Source organism: Thamnophis sirtalis, unplaced genomic scaffold (genome assembly GCF_051295495.1).
Source record: "Thamnophis sirtalis isolate CommonGarterSnake01/CBP01778 unplaced genomic scaffold, rThaSir2_p1.2 scaffold_2, whole genome shotgun sequence".
Taxonomy (NCBI): domain Eukaryota; kingdom Metazoa; phylum Chordata; class Lepidosauria; order Squamata; family Natricidae; genus Thamnophis; species Thamnophis sirtalis.
In genome coordinates this window covers 170,805,786-170,819,680 of record NW_028261382.1, presented here as the reverse complement: position 1 = coordinate 170,819,680, position 13,895 = coordinate 170,805,786, and the positions used below count along the sequence as shown (strand labels likewise).

The 13,895-nt window shown below is 42.2% G+C and overlaps 1 protein-coding gene across 1 annotated transcript in view; it reads left to right on the top strand.

Annotated features, from left to right (window-relative positions):
- Positions 1–13,895, top strand: part of SMIM13 (small integral membrane protein 13) — a 76,781-nt gene that overhangs the window by 24,383 nt on the left and 38,503 nt on the right. The gene's annotated exons all lie outside the window — the stretch shown is intronic.

Here is a 13,895-nt window from a genome sequence, read left to right as displayed (position 1 = left end):
AACTTGTAACAAAACAAGTTTTGAGGAGGGAAAGCTTTTGAAGGATTTATGGAATTTCTTGGAGGAAGAAGCAACTTGACACAAATAAGGAAGTTATCCCCGAATTTTAACTTTTGGTACATTCACCGCCAAACATCCTCACGCTAATATTAAGAGGTCGTTCCTGCATATTTTTGCCACAAGGGGGCGCCTCTCAGCCAGGTTTGTTAACGCGTCATCTCTTCTGAAAAGCAACAGGCTTTTTTTAGCCTGAAAATTCCACTGGTCACGTTTCCTCTTGTCTATTTTAAAAACAAAACAGTGAACTAATAATGGGCATGCCGCATTTCAATTTGCAGAACTATGAAGAGTTCATTCCCTCCCCCCCCCCCCAAAAAAAGAGAGGTTTGGATCGTTTAGAATGTAGTTCAGGCCCTTATGTCAAACTTTTGTGAGCCGAGAATGTTTCTTTGTTGGAACAAACCATCACTGCCAGAGAAGCACCAGGATTTCCAAAAATTGCAAACCTGCCTATCAAGCTGGGTTAAGTATGCTCTCCCTTCAGTCTTCAGCTGCCATGCCAAGCTACTAAAGAAGTTCACAGTTTTGTAACCAAGGGTTAGGTTGCCCAGCAGCAAAGGAAGCCAGAATTGGCTTGCTAAAAAGAAAAAAGAAATGCTTGAAACTTCCCCAGCGTAACCATTTTGAAAGAAAGCTACCCGATATGGCAAAAATCCTTCCATTCCAAGTTTAGTTTCTACGGCCCATCTCTTGAAATTCCACAAGGTTCTCTCCCAGGCAAAGGAGGAATTTGTTTTTAAAGATTTATATGGCCACCCATATGGCAAGTCTAGACAGCACACTAAAAAGCAAGAGGCATCACCCTGCCAACAAAAGTGCGCATAGTCAAGGCTACGGTTTTCCTAGTTGCAATGTATGGCTGTGAAAGTAGGACCATTAAGAAAGGCTGAACCGCCAAAGAATGGAGGCCTTTGGACTCTGGTGCTGGAGAAGATTCCTGCGAGTCCCTTGGACTGCAAGGCAATCAAACTGGTCAGCCCCTAGAGGAGATCAACCCTGACTGCTCTTTAGGAGGCCAGATCCTGAAATTCAAAACTTTTGCCCACCTAATGAGAAGGAAGGACTCCCTGGAGAAGAGCCTAATGTTGGGAAAGATTGAGGGCAAAAGAAGAAGGGGACGACAGAGAATGAGGTGGCTGGATGGAGTCACTGAAACAGTCGGCATGAGTTTAAATGAACTCTGGGAGATGATAGAGGACAGGGAGGCCTGGAGGAATGTTGTCCATGGGTGGACAGCGATGGATCAGACATGACTTCGCAACTAACAACATGGCCACCCATACTGTATAATCCTGCGTGGCACACACACTCAAACAGAAATAGGAAAAATCAAAATGTTAATTTTTAAAACATTTGTAATTTCCAGACGTTCAGTGGTAGCTCTTTGTAGAGCACATAGCAGCAATCCAATTTTGCTACCCGAGGCATCAGAAACGTTGCCTTATCCCTGTCTCCAAATTCTACCGGAGAGAAAAATCAAATCATTTTAAGTACAAATGCCAGTCCTGACGCCCGGTGCAAATAAGGGCAACAAAACTGTTTGAAATGGGGAGGCCATTCAATGCCTCTGCAAATACGTCAAAGCTGGAGGCTTCCTTGTGGGCAGCTTTGCTCCACAACTATCGCAACAGCAGACACAACCTTCTGGACCCCCCCCCCCCCCTCAAACTGGAGATTGTGTGTGTCATGGGAAACTACAAGGAACAAGAATTTTTTTCCAGTTTCTTGCAGGTCTGCTTGGATTTTTATTCCACGTTTGGCTAATGGGGTTCTGTAGTTCTGGCCTCCCCCCAATTGGAAGAAATTTCCAAATTGCGACACCTATTTTTTCTTTAAAAAGCTGTATACACGTTGACTTCACTGTTCCGACCCTTAAAAAATGTTGCTAAGTTCATCTGGTAGTTCAAATGTTTTCCTTCACGCCAAGGACAAGCTTATCTCCTTTTTTTTTTTTTAAATTACCTACTTTAAAAGAAGCTGCTGAGGAACTGTAACCAGATGACTGGAATTCATCTAGATTTAATCAAGGCCGAACAACTAGCTGTAACCACACGTACTTCTCTGAAAGTATGACTGACTTCTTCCAGTCTTGGCTGAAGGAAATGTACAAGAAACAAGCCATGTTCAGAGTAAAAAGCTGCAGAAACCTGTGGACAACACCAGCTTTTGTTATAAAGTGGAGAGTTGCAAAGTATCTCAAGTCAGTCTGGGAAAAAGCTTTTAAAATCAACTCTCAAGGTGCATAGCTGAGAAAAGTTGTGCTTTCTGTAGAGGTAAGGCAGGGGTGTCAAACTTGTGTCATTGTCACATGACTTTTCCCCCCTTCGCTAAACCGGGTGGGAGCAGGGCCAGCACATGACGCACCTGGCCCGCAGGTTTGACACCCCTGAAGTAAGGGAAGTGAACTTGATAAAGGAAAGGATCCCTTCGCACATATGTGCTAGTCATTCCGACTCTAAGGGGCGGTGCTCATCTCCGTTTCATAGCCGAAGAGCCAGCGCTGTCCGGAGATGTCTCCGGGGGTCATGTGGCCGGCATGACTAAACGCCGAAGACGTAAAAAAACGCTGTTACCTTCCCACCAAAAGTGGTTCCTATTTTTCTACTTGCATTTTTACGTGCTTTCGAACTGCTAGGTTGGCAGAAGCTGGGACAAGTAACGGGAGCTCTCTCCATTACGCGGCGCTAGGGATTCGAACAATCACCTTGTTGTTTCTGCAAGCAGTCCTCAACTTACAACAAGTTTGTTTACTGACCGTTTGAAGTTAACACAGCCACTGGAAAAGTGGCACAACTGCTGCAGCATTCTCAAGTGATCAAAATTCAGGAGCTAGGTAACGGGCATTTATCACAGTTGCAGTGTCCGAGGGCCTTGTTGAGAGAGCTTCTGACAAGGAAAGTCAATGGGGAAAGCTAGGCTCGCTTAACCATGTTACTAACTTAACACTTACAGTGATTCACTTAACAATTGTGGCAAGGAAGGTCGTAAGACAGACCAAAATTCATCTAACATATCTCAGTAACAGAAATGTTGAGCTAAGTTGTGGAAGTAAGTCAAGGATTAACTATAGTTTTGTAGTAAAGAGGCTTGCAACTTTTCAAGTCTGCAGCTGAACAAAATGTTTGCTGCAGCTTCTCTTATTATTTCTCCCAAGATCCACTTCCTTTCTCTGCCTGCTGGCATTTTTTTTTAAAAAAAGGTTTCGTTTTATCCTGCTCTTATCGTTTTAAAAAATAAGTCAAGGTGGTGGACATAATATTCCTGCTTCTGTTTTCCCCACAACAAACCAACCAGTGAAATGAGTTGGGCTGAGAGAGCAACTGGCTCAAATTCACCCTGCTGGCTTTCATGCCTGGACCTCACTGTTGATTTCTAGCCTGGAAGTGGAGATTGAGTTGAATGGTAAAAGAGAAACTAGAGTGAGGAATAAAAAGGAATTTCACTTCACTTCCCAAGAGTAGATTTAGAGGTATAGGCAATTGGGAGGGGGAAAGAGGTGTGCTTGCCCTCATTTAGAAGTTCCTTGTTTGTTCCAGGTGAAACAAACTTCAAAACGGCAATTAGATCCTAGATGAGGATGTAGGTGAAGTTGGTTTAATTTTAACAATGGCTTATGTGAAATTTCTGGGTGAAGAAATGAACTTAGCCCAGGAAAACAAGAAGGAATGAAAAAATAAAACAAAGACGCCTCTCCTTTGGACTTTTCCTTGGTAAAACAGAAGTGAAGGAGAAAGGCTTTCCAAATTCTGTTATAATAGCCTATAAATCAGTCAATAAAGTATTCCATTATTTCTTTTGGTGCAAGTTTCCTGGTCTACACCTCAAAGAACTGATGAGATTAAATATATATAATATATATATATATATATATAAATATATATATATATATATATATATATATATATATATATATATATATATATATATATATATATATATATATATATATATATATATATATATATATATATATCAAGGTAGCAACTGCTACCAATTGAAAACCTTTTCTTTTTTTCAAATTGTAGCACATTTTTTTTTAAAAAAGGCAGGTTTTGAGCTTGATTTTCTAAGCTACACCTCTCCCTTGCAGATGCCTTGGGGTTTATTTTATTTTATTTTTTTGGTCCCATTTTCAAGAATCTTTGGAAAAGGCACCATTACCCATGGTTAGGAAAATGAAAGGAAGCAGGCTAGCAAAAGACCAGCGGGTTAGATACAATTTGTACAATAACTCAAAAAAAAAAAGTCCTTGACAGATAATGAAGAGGCAGAGAAGCCTGAATCGCTGAGCAAATTCTAATTAAATGTAGATAGATGTAAATTGGATGTAGTTAAATGCAACGGATATATATATTTTCTCCCCATAGTATGTAGATTTTGGAATGTTCCACAATATTAATTTTGATAAGGCTCTGAGAAACCACACCCTTTCAATGGCTACATAACCATTAGTTAGGTCTCAGATCCTATGCCACTGTGTGACAGGGACCCAAATCAGTGGCCTCCAAAACCTGAGCTAACATAGACAGGTCCACAGGTACACATACACACAAATACTCAAAGGGTAGTTAGTACTCACTACTCCCTTTGGCTTCCTTACTACTACTCTAAAAACAAATGAGTAAGTCAAGGACTGCCTATAGTTTTGTAGAAAAGAGGCAAAGAGGCTTACAACTTTTCAAGTCTGCAGCTGAACCAAATGTTTGCTGCAGCTTCTCTTATTATTTCTCCCAGCATTCTCAAGTGATCAAAATTCAGGGGCTAGGTAACTGGCATTTATCACAGTTGCAGTGTCCGAGGGCCTTGTTGAGAGAGCTTCTGACAAGGAAAGTCAATGGGGAAAGCTAGGCTCGCTTAACCATGTTACTAACTTAACACTCACAGTGATTCACTTAACAATTGTGGCAAGGAAGGTCGTAAGACGGAGCAAAATTCATCTAACATGTCTCAGTAACAGAAATGTTGAGCTCAGTTGTGGAAGTAAGTCAAGGATTAACTATAGGTTTTGTAGTAAAGAGGGAAAGAGGCTTGCAACTTTTCAAGTCTGCAGCTGAACAAAATGTTTGCTGCAGCTTCTCTTATTATTTCTCCCAAGATCCACTTCCTTTCTCTGCCTGCTGGCAATTTTTTTAAAAAAGGTTTCATTTTATCCTGCTTTTAAAAAATAAGTCAAGGTGGTGGACATAATATTCCTGCTTCAGTTTTCCCCACAACAAACCAACCAGTGAAATGAGTTGGGCTGAGAGAGCAACTGGCTCAAATTCACCCTGTTGGCTTTCATGCCTGGACCTCACTGTTGATTTCTAGCCTGGAAGTGGAGATTGAGTTGAATGGTAAAAGAGAAACTAGAGTGAGGAATAAAAAGGAATTTCACCTCACTTCCCAAGAGTAGATTTAGAGGTATAGGCAATTGGGAGGGGGAAAGAGGTGTGCTTGCCCTCATTTAGAAGTTCCTTGTTTGTTCCAGGTGAAACAAACTTCAAACGGCAATTAGATCCTAGATGAGGATATAGGTGAAGTTGGTTTAATTTTAACAATGGCTTATGTGAAATTTCTGGGTGAAGAAATGAACTTAGCCCAGGAAAACAAGAAGGTATGAAAAAAGAAACCAAAGATGCCTCTCCTTTGGACTTTTCCTTGGTAAAACAGAAGTGAAGGAGAAAGGCTTTCCCAAATTCTGTTATAATAGCCTATAAATCAGTCAATAAAGTATTCTATTATTTCTTTTGGTGCAAGTGTCCTGGTCTACACCTCAAAGAACTGATGAGACTAAAAATATATATATATATCAAGGTAGCAACTGCTACCAATTGAAAACCTTTTCTTTTTTTCAAATTGCAGCACATTTTTTTTTTTAAAAAAGGCAGGTTTTGAGCTTGATTTTCTAAGCTACACCTTCTCCCCTGCAGATGCCCTGGGTTTATTTTTATTTTTTTTTGGTCCCATTTTCAAGAATCTTTGGAAAAGGCACCATTATCCATGGTTAGGAAAAGGAAAGGAAGCAGGCTAGCAAAAGACCAGCAGGTTAGATACAATTTGTACAATAACTCAAAAACAAAAAAAGTCCTTGACAGATAATGAAGAGGCAGAGAAGCCTGAATCGCTGAGCAAATTCTAATTAAATGTAGATAAATTGGATGTAGTTAAACGCAACGGATATATATATTTTCTCCCCATAGTATGTAGAGCTTGGAATGTTCTACAATGGTAGTTTTGAAAGCCACCCTTTCAATGGCTACATGATCATTAGTTAGGTCTCAGGTCTGTGTGACAGGCACTTCTACACAGACCCAACTCAATGGCCTCCAAAACCTGAGCTAAAATATCAGACAGGTCCACAGGTCCACACCTACACACAAATACTCAAAGGGTATAGTTAGTACTCACTACTCCCTTTTGTCTTCCTTACTACATATCTATTACTACTTCTTAACAAATCCTACTGCTGTAGAATAGTAGCTTTGCTTTAGGCTGCTTCAGGAACACGCTCGCTCGCTCGCTCGCTCCTTCCTTCCTTCCTTCCCTCCCTCCTAGTCTCCCACAACCAACACAACCACACCCAGCTTCCACTCTGCTTTTATAGGCAATAATTGCTGCGCTGGCTTGGGAGAGGCCTTAAAGGGGCAGGGCAAGAGTAGCACAGGTGCTGTCCATTTTGTAAGCAGCTTGTCCTTCTGCGCATGGGGAGGAATGTTCACTAACTAGGTTAAGCATTCTGGATTAGGAGGCTACAACTTGAAGGATTGTTAGATGATTGCTTCCCCCCCCTGTAGCTTTTAGACGTTTGTTGGTTGATTAGATTTTTGCAGCCTGAATTTGGCTAACTTAGAACTGGGGAGAAGTTTCCTGACAGTTAGAACGACTTGCCTCCAGAAGTTGTGAATGCCCCAACACGGGAAGTTTTAAAGAAGAGATTAGATAACCATTTGTCTGAAGTGGTGTAGGGTTTCCTGCCTAAGCAGGGGGGTGGATTAGAAGACCTCCAAGGTCCCTTCCAACTCATTCTATATTCTATATTCTATATTCTATATTCTATATTCTATATTCTATATTCTATATTCTATATTCTATATTCTATATTCTATATTCTATATTCTATATTCTATATTCTATATTCTATATTCCATTCCATTCAAAAGTGGCAGCTCTAAAAGCAAATTATTATCTTTTTTTGGGGGGGGGAGAGGGGTACATTTGCTCCTCTGGAGCAGTATTTCTCAAACTTGGCAATTTCCAGGGGTGTGGACTGTAATCAGGGGTGAAATGCTACAGGTTCGGACCGGTTCGCCTGAACCGGTAGTAAAATATGCTTTAACCAGTAGTTTAAAAAAAAATGGTTCTTCCAACTATCACCTGTAACCCATGGTTTATATTAGCTAGAAAGCAGGATTTCCTGCTGTCTAGCTAACCTAAATCATGTGGCACAGCAGATTCCCCCCCCCCCGTTGTTTGCAGGCACGCTCTGCGCATGCGGAGGTCCTGCACGTGCGCAGAGGGGGCAAGTGCGCACGCACGCGTGCACTCACATTGCTACTGAGCCAGTATCAAAGGTAAGTGATTTTCACCCTGACTGCAAGTCCCAGTATTCCACAGCTAGCATGGCCATTGAGAATTTGGAGAGCTGCAGTCCATACTCTTAAAAGCTGCCAATGTTAAGAAACCCTTCTCTATCGGCTCTTAAATGGTTCACCGACAAAACCGCGAAGCCCTTATCCGCGCTGACATAAGCGCGGAGGGCAAATCCGCGCCGTCTGAAGCGCTAAGGAAAAAGGCGACCCTAGCGCGATGACATAACCGCAGAGGGCAAATCCGCGCTTTCCGAAGCACTCAGCACCCTAACCCTAACCCTAACCCTAACCCTAACCCTAAACCTAACCCCTAAACCTAATCCTAACCCTTACCTTAATTTAAATTGGCTTTCTGCCGCCGTGCTGTTTTAAAGAGCCCTTCTGTCACCGCGCTGTTGTCGCTGCGGTGATGACGTCGTGGTGATGATGTCGCGGCTTTAGCGACGCGGTTTTATCGCCGCTATTTTGACGAGCGCGGTTTTGTCGGGCCACGCTCTTAAACTATAGCTTACATTGCTATTGCTCCTAATATCTAGAGCTGCTAGTGGGGTGACGTGCTCAAATTCTCCCAGGAGGAGAGAAACAAAGAAATGATCCTAAGCACTTTTGATTTGAAGTACAGTGGTGCTACTTGACCAAAGTCAGTGGTGAGTTTCAAAAAATTTTGGAAGCTCTTCTGTAGGTTTGGCCTGCTTTCCGGGTCCACTGGTGGAACCTCTTCTAAATGGTTCGGTAGATTTGATGAACCGGTTCTACTGAATAGGTGCGAACTGGTAGGAACCCACCTCTGACCAAAGTCCAGTAACCCCCACCAAAAAATTGTGTGTTGTGCAGGCAAATCTATTTGTCTTGTCCTGTTTCCTTTAAAACCCAGGACCACGCAAACCACCAAGGTTATTTTTAATTCTTGTTTGAAGGCTCATTCATTACAGCTATTGATAGCCAGCTCAAGTCTGCCTCAGAGATAAAAAGCTTTAGTGGGGGAGTTAGATAAAAAGCTTTAGTGGGACAAAATGAGGCATTTTGTCATCTTTCAAAGAAGGAAAATCCTGCAGGATGAAAAAGCAATGAAAATCCATTTCTCTCTTTCATGTCCCTCTCCCCAACTCATCTGCCTGGGTTTTTCCATTTCCACATAGCTGGAGGCAAAGATTTCAGATTTCACTCAGAAAAGAGCCCAGAATAGATTGCTCAGAAACCACAGATTGTGACAACATGATTCCTGATCCTTTCTTATGTAGTCATGAACACAAACTTTTACAGAATTTCACAAGTTCATTTGGTGTGTGTGTGTTTTTTTAAAATATCAGGCTAAGCAAAGAGGGGGGAAAAGATATTCTTGGATCAAAATTTTTGAAAAGCTCAGGCTGAACTGAATTAATTAAGTAATGTACAGACATGGATAAAATGAGATTTAAATCCATGGCTGCCAGAATAGTTATATATATATATTTGGCTATAATGCTTAGGAATGTTGAAACGTTTACAAAGATTGGTACAATGGGAATTGGAAGATGATGCCGGTTTTCAGAATGGAAGTTTAAAGATTTGGAAGTGTCCTTTTTCAAAGATCGTGCCAGATTATAATTCTTTGGTGAAAGGAGGCTATGATCCAGATTTCCCATCCAAATAGAGATCTGCAGATGAGCAGGGTCCATCAATCACACGAAAGAACTCTTTTACTGCATTAAAGTAGTTGACAAACTTGGTTAGTTTTCGTGATATCTGCCCCTTTCCCCTAGGAGTCTCCATAAAGGTGAATTTCAGTTTAGCAATAGCAATAGCAATAGCAGTAGACTTATATACTGCTTCATAGGCCTTTCAGCCCTCTCTAAGCGGTTTACAGAGAGTCAGCATATTGCCCCCAACAATCTGGGTCCTCATTTTACCCACCTCGGAAGGATGGAAGGCTGAGTCAACCCTGAGCCGGTGAGATTTGAACCGCTGACCTGCTGATCTAGCAGTAGCCTGCAGTGCTGCATTTAACCACTGCGCCACCTTGGCTCTTACTTTTCCAAAAATCCCAGTAAATGTCAAGCTGGCTAGGGAATTCTGGGAAATTAAATTGACGCATGTTGAAGTGTCCAGATTGGGGGGAAAAACTGAAATAAAACAAAGTATATAAAACCTGATATTAATGCATTTTTTCTCAAACCATGCTAAAGAAATTTCCCTCGATGCTATATACAAAACATATTTGAAAAAAAGAAGAGAAAGCTAATGCAAAATTTTGTTTTCAAGCACTCTTTCTACACATGTGATCTCAAAACTGTAATATTGTTTTTTTTTTAAAAAAGAACCTCAGAATATTTGTGCGAAATGTACCATACTTCATTCAGAAGAGAAACCCATTGGCTCTACATTGACCTGTAATATTATTTCTAAGCACATATCAACTTCTGATCAAGCAAATAATCAGGGGTGGGTTCTACCCGCTTCTATAGAAGAGGTTCCACAAATCTACAGTGCCGTTTAGAACCGGTTCCAGCTTCCTTCCCCCCGCCCATCCGCACATCATCAAGATGAAGAGCGAGGGGAGGAATTCTGGGAGTTGAAGTCCACAAGTCTTAAAGCTGTCAACATTGAACACCCCTGGGGTTTTTTTTCCCTAAAGGGTTAGGGGTGCAAGGGTCTTGTAACTTGACAGCTTTAAGACTTCCACACTTAAATGCCAGAGTTCCTGAGCCAACATTTTGGTTGCTAAGCAAGAGCGTTGTTAAGTGAGTTTCACTGCATTTTGCAAGTTGGCCACGCCCACCCAGTCACATGGCCGGATGGGAGTGGCTTGCCGCCCATGTGACCAGATATGAAGATGCCGATGACACTTGTCAGAACCACCTTAAATTACCTCACACACAGCACTGGCATGCATAAGAATAGGATGTAAACGTGTTTTTTAAAAGGCATCTTTGGTTTGCGTTAAAACAACTTCAACACACGCAATGTTCTGATTGCACCACAAACGCAGTAGTCATCCTTACCTTTCACAGAGGCACTGAGTTTTATAAATATGAGCATGATAGTGTAGAATAATCCTATCCAAGGACCAGTGGTGGGTTTCAAAAAAGTTTGGAAGCTCTTCTGTAGGTGTGGCCTACTTTCCGGGTCCACTGGTGGAACCTCTTCTAACCGGTTCAGTAGATTTGACGAACCGGTTCTACCGAATAGGTGCGAACCGGTAGGAGCCCACCTCTGAATCTATTGGAATCAAGTCTGTTTATTGTCCAGGGCAAGCGTTGTGAATTGTTTATTTGTTCGATCTGCAGGTACATTTTAAACTGTATTTAACGGAACGCATTAATCTATAAACTGCTCAGAACCGGTTGTGATTGGAATAGCACATAAGCCAGCTACCCAACCAACCAGCTAGCAAGAATGTAGTAGCTTTGTATGCTATCAGCCACAAACTCAAAAGTGATATGTAAGCAATGTTTTCTTGTTCCATTCAGTGATCACAGATAATTGGTACAGAAGATGGAATGAAAAGTCATACGTTCATTCAAGACTCTCACAAAAAAAACCATTCACCTAGCCCTGGAATGCAATGAAGGCCTTGAAACTTACATTCAAAATCATGCTTCAGAACATCTCAATTTCAACAGCAAACTCTGTAATTAGGGTTTTGCTGAATTGGGTCATTTATTTACATTTCAGAAAACTATTACTCCAGGCATACTTTGTGGAATAGTGTTATAAAACCACCTCATTATGTGAGATAGCAAAATAAATGTAATGCATTTTGTAGTCTATTTGCAAAACGATCTTATGTGCCAAATGAACCTTTAAGGCTTGGAATTTTTCCTAGGGAACTCCCGTTAGCATTAATGGGAGCTTCCTAAGGCTGAGGAAGAAACTGTGGCATCCAGAACAATTTAAAATGTAATACAATATATATTGTATTACCAATATATTACTCCTTTTCTCAAAAGTTGTCAATTCCCAGCCAAGCAATTTAATTGGGTGAAAAGGTCTTGGTGCTCTCTGTCGCATCACTCAACTAGGTAACATCTTAGCAATAGCGGTAGCACTTTTATATACCGCTTGATGGTATTTTACTGCTCTTGCTAAGCGGTTTACAGAGTCAGCATAGTGGCCCCAACTATCCGTCTCCTCATTTTACCAACCTCGGAAGGCTGGAAGGCTGAGTCAACCTTGCGTCGGTGATGATGGAACTACTGGCAATCGGCAGAATTAACCTGCAATGCTGCATTCTAAGCACTGCACAACTACGGCACACATCTTAAGTGTGTGGGGTTTGCTGCCTGTTTATATATAGTGTTGACTAAGTGGACCAGTAAGATTTTTTTCAGTTCAACCTACCCCACTAGGTTGTTAGGGAGATAACATGAGTAACTGTTCTGACCCCCCTCGTCCCACACCAAAACACTCCAAGCCAAAGATACTTTATGGAATTTATTCACAGACAGACAGGTCCTTGGCAGCAAACCGGCAGATAAGCTGGGGCAGCAATACAGCGCAGATAAGCCCTGGCAGCTATCCAGCCTGCCAAGCTCACAATACTGTTCATCAAACATTAGTTAATGCGTTGACTTCTGCAAAAAGGGCGTGTGCACAAGCCGTCCTTTTATAGTCTGGAGAGGAGCCTAATGACCACCAGCTGAGTGCAATTACCTCCTATAACTGCACAACTGTTCCTGACGCCTATTAGCTCTTCAGTGCCGGGCATCCAGGAACAACTCACTGTTGGCGTCCGGATCACACTCCCTTGTCTCCTCCCCACTGGTCCAAGGCTCAGGCGCCTCCTGGTGGCCAACCATCCTCTCTGTACCCTGCTCGGAGTCGGAACCCTGTCCTCCACATCCTCCAGAGCTGACTCATAGGGCCCCTCGCTGTCGGAGTCTGGTGGCAGCTCCAACGGCTCCTGCTGGGCCACAACAGTAACCTATGTAAGATGTTGGTGTTCTGACCTAACAAGCTCGAAACAAATAGCAATTGTAATTCTTACAAAGAGTGATGTGTAAATAACTGGAAAGCAGCAATGAAAAGAACTCCTCACCATGCTTTGTTGGCCAAGGCTACCAGTTGTAGAAATTAGTATGAAAGAGAACAGCAGGAATCTCTTGACTGCAACTGGCAACCACTGGATGTGAGTCAACAGGCATATAGATTGGATTGTGATGTAAAGCATTATCTGACAAATAAATATACTGACTACAAAGACTCAGACTACAAAAAAAAACATGCTGTTGTGTGCAGAAAAGACCTGTAGTTTATTTAAGTTGACAACTGATCACAAGGTTGTAGGTAATATTTAGTTGGCAGCAACCTGCTGCATAAGCAGCGTGCAAGAGTTAGCTTAGCGCAAATGATCACAGAGCAACAGAGACAGAAACGCCATTGAACTTTCAATCATCACTGAACATTGCTGGCACACTGGCCCTTTAATCCTTGCTGCTGCAGAGTTAAAAGGGTTCCACCACAAAACTGCGCTCGACTAAACCGCGTCGCTGACGTCATCAACAGGGCGACAACAGCGCGGAGACAGAAGCACGCTGTAAACCCTAAACCTAAAATTAACCCCTAAACCTAAACCTAACCCCCCTAAACCTAATCCTAACCCTAACCTAACCCTAACCCTAAGCCTTAACCTAACCCTAAAGCTAACCCTAAAGCTAACCCTTACCTTAAGTTGAATCAGCTTGCTTTCAAAGCGCTATTTAAAGTGCCCTTCTTTCTCCGCGCTGGCTGTTGTCGCCCTGTTGATGACGTCAGCGACGCGGTTTAATCGGGCGCGGCTTAGTCGAGCGCGGTTTTGACGGGTCACGGTTAAAAGTTACCCGAACTCAACTGCGTGGCAGCAATTGTTACTGTTAAAGGAAAAACTCTGAAACAGGAGGTGGTTGTGATCTCGCAGGGCTGTCAAAACTCGTGGCCCACAGGCCAGATACGTCATGCGCTGGCTGTGCCCACACCTGGTTTAGCGAAGGGGGGAAAAAGTCCCCGCTACATCATGTGATGACACTGTGACAATGCGAGTTTGATACACCTGTGTTGTAGCACCATTAATGTGGAACATTGATGAAGCACCTGTAAGCCATCTTGTAAGAAATTAAGAAATGTATAAATGTTAATCAACTGTAAATACTTAACAAGACTCGTATTGATTTTTTTCCCCTTGTTACCCAGATAAAATAACTCAATTTGTGGGGTATCCACCAGTGTGTGGTATAGGTTTGCCTTGTTTGCACAATTAGAGAATGTTCTATCAGACTCAGGGGTAACCACTTGATGGAAACTGTGCTCCAC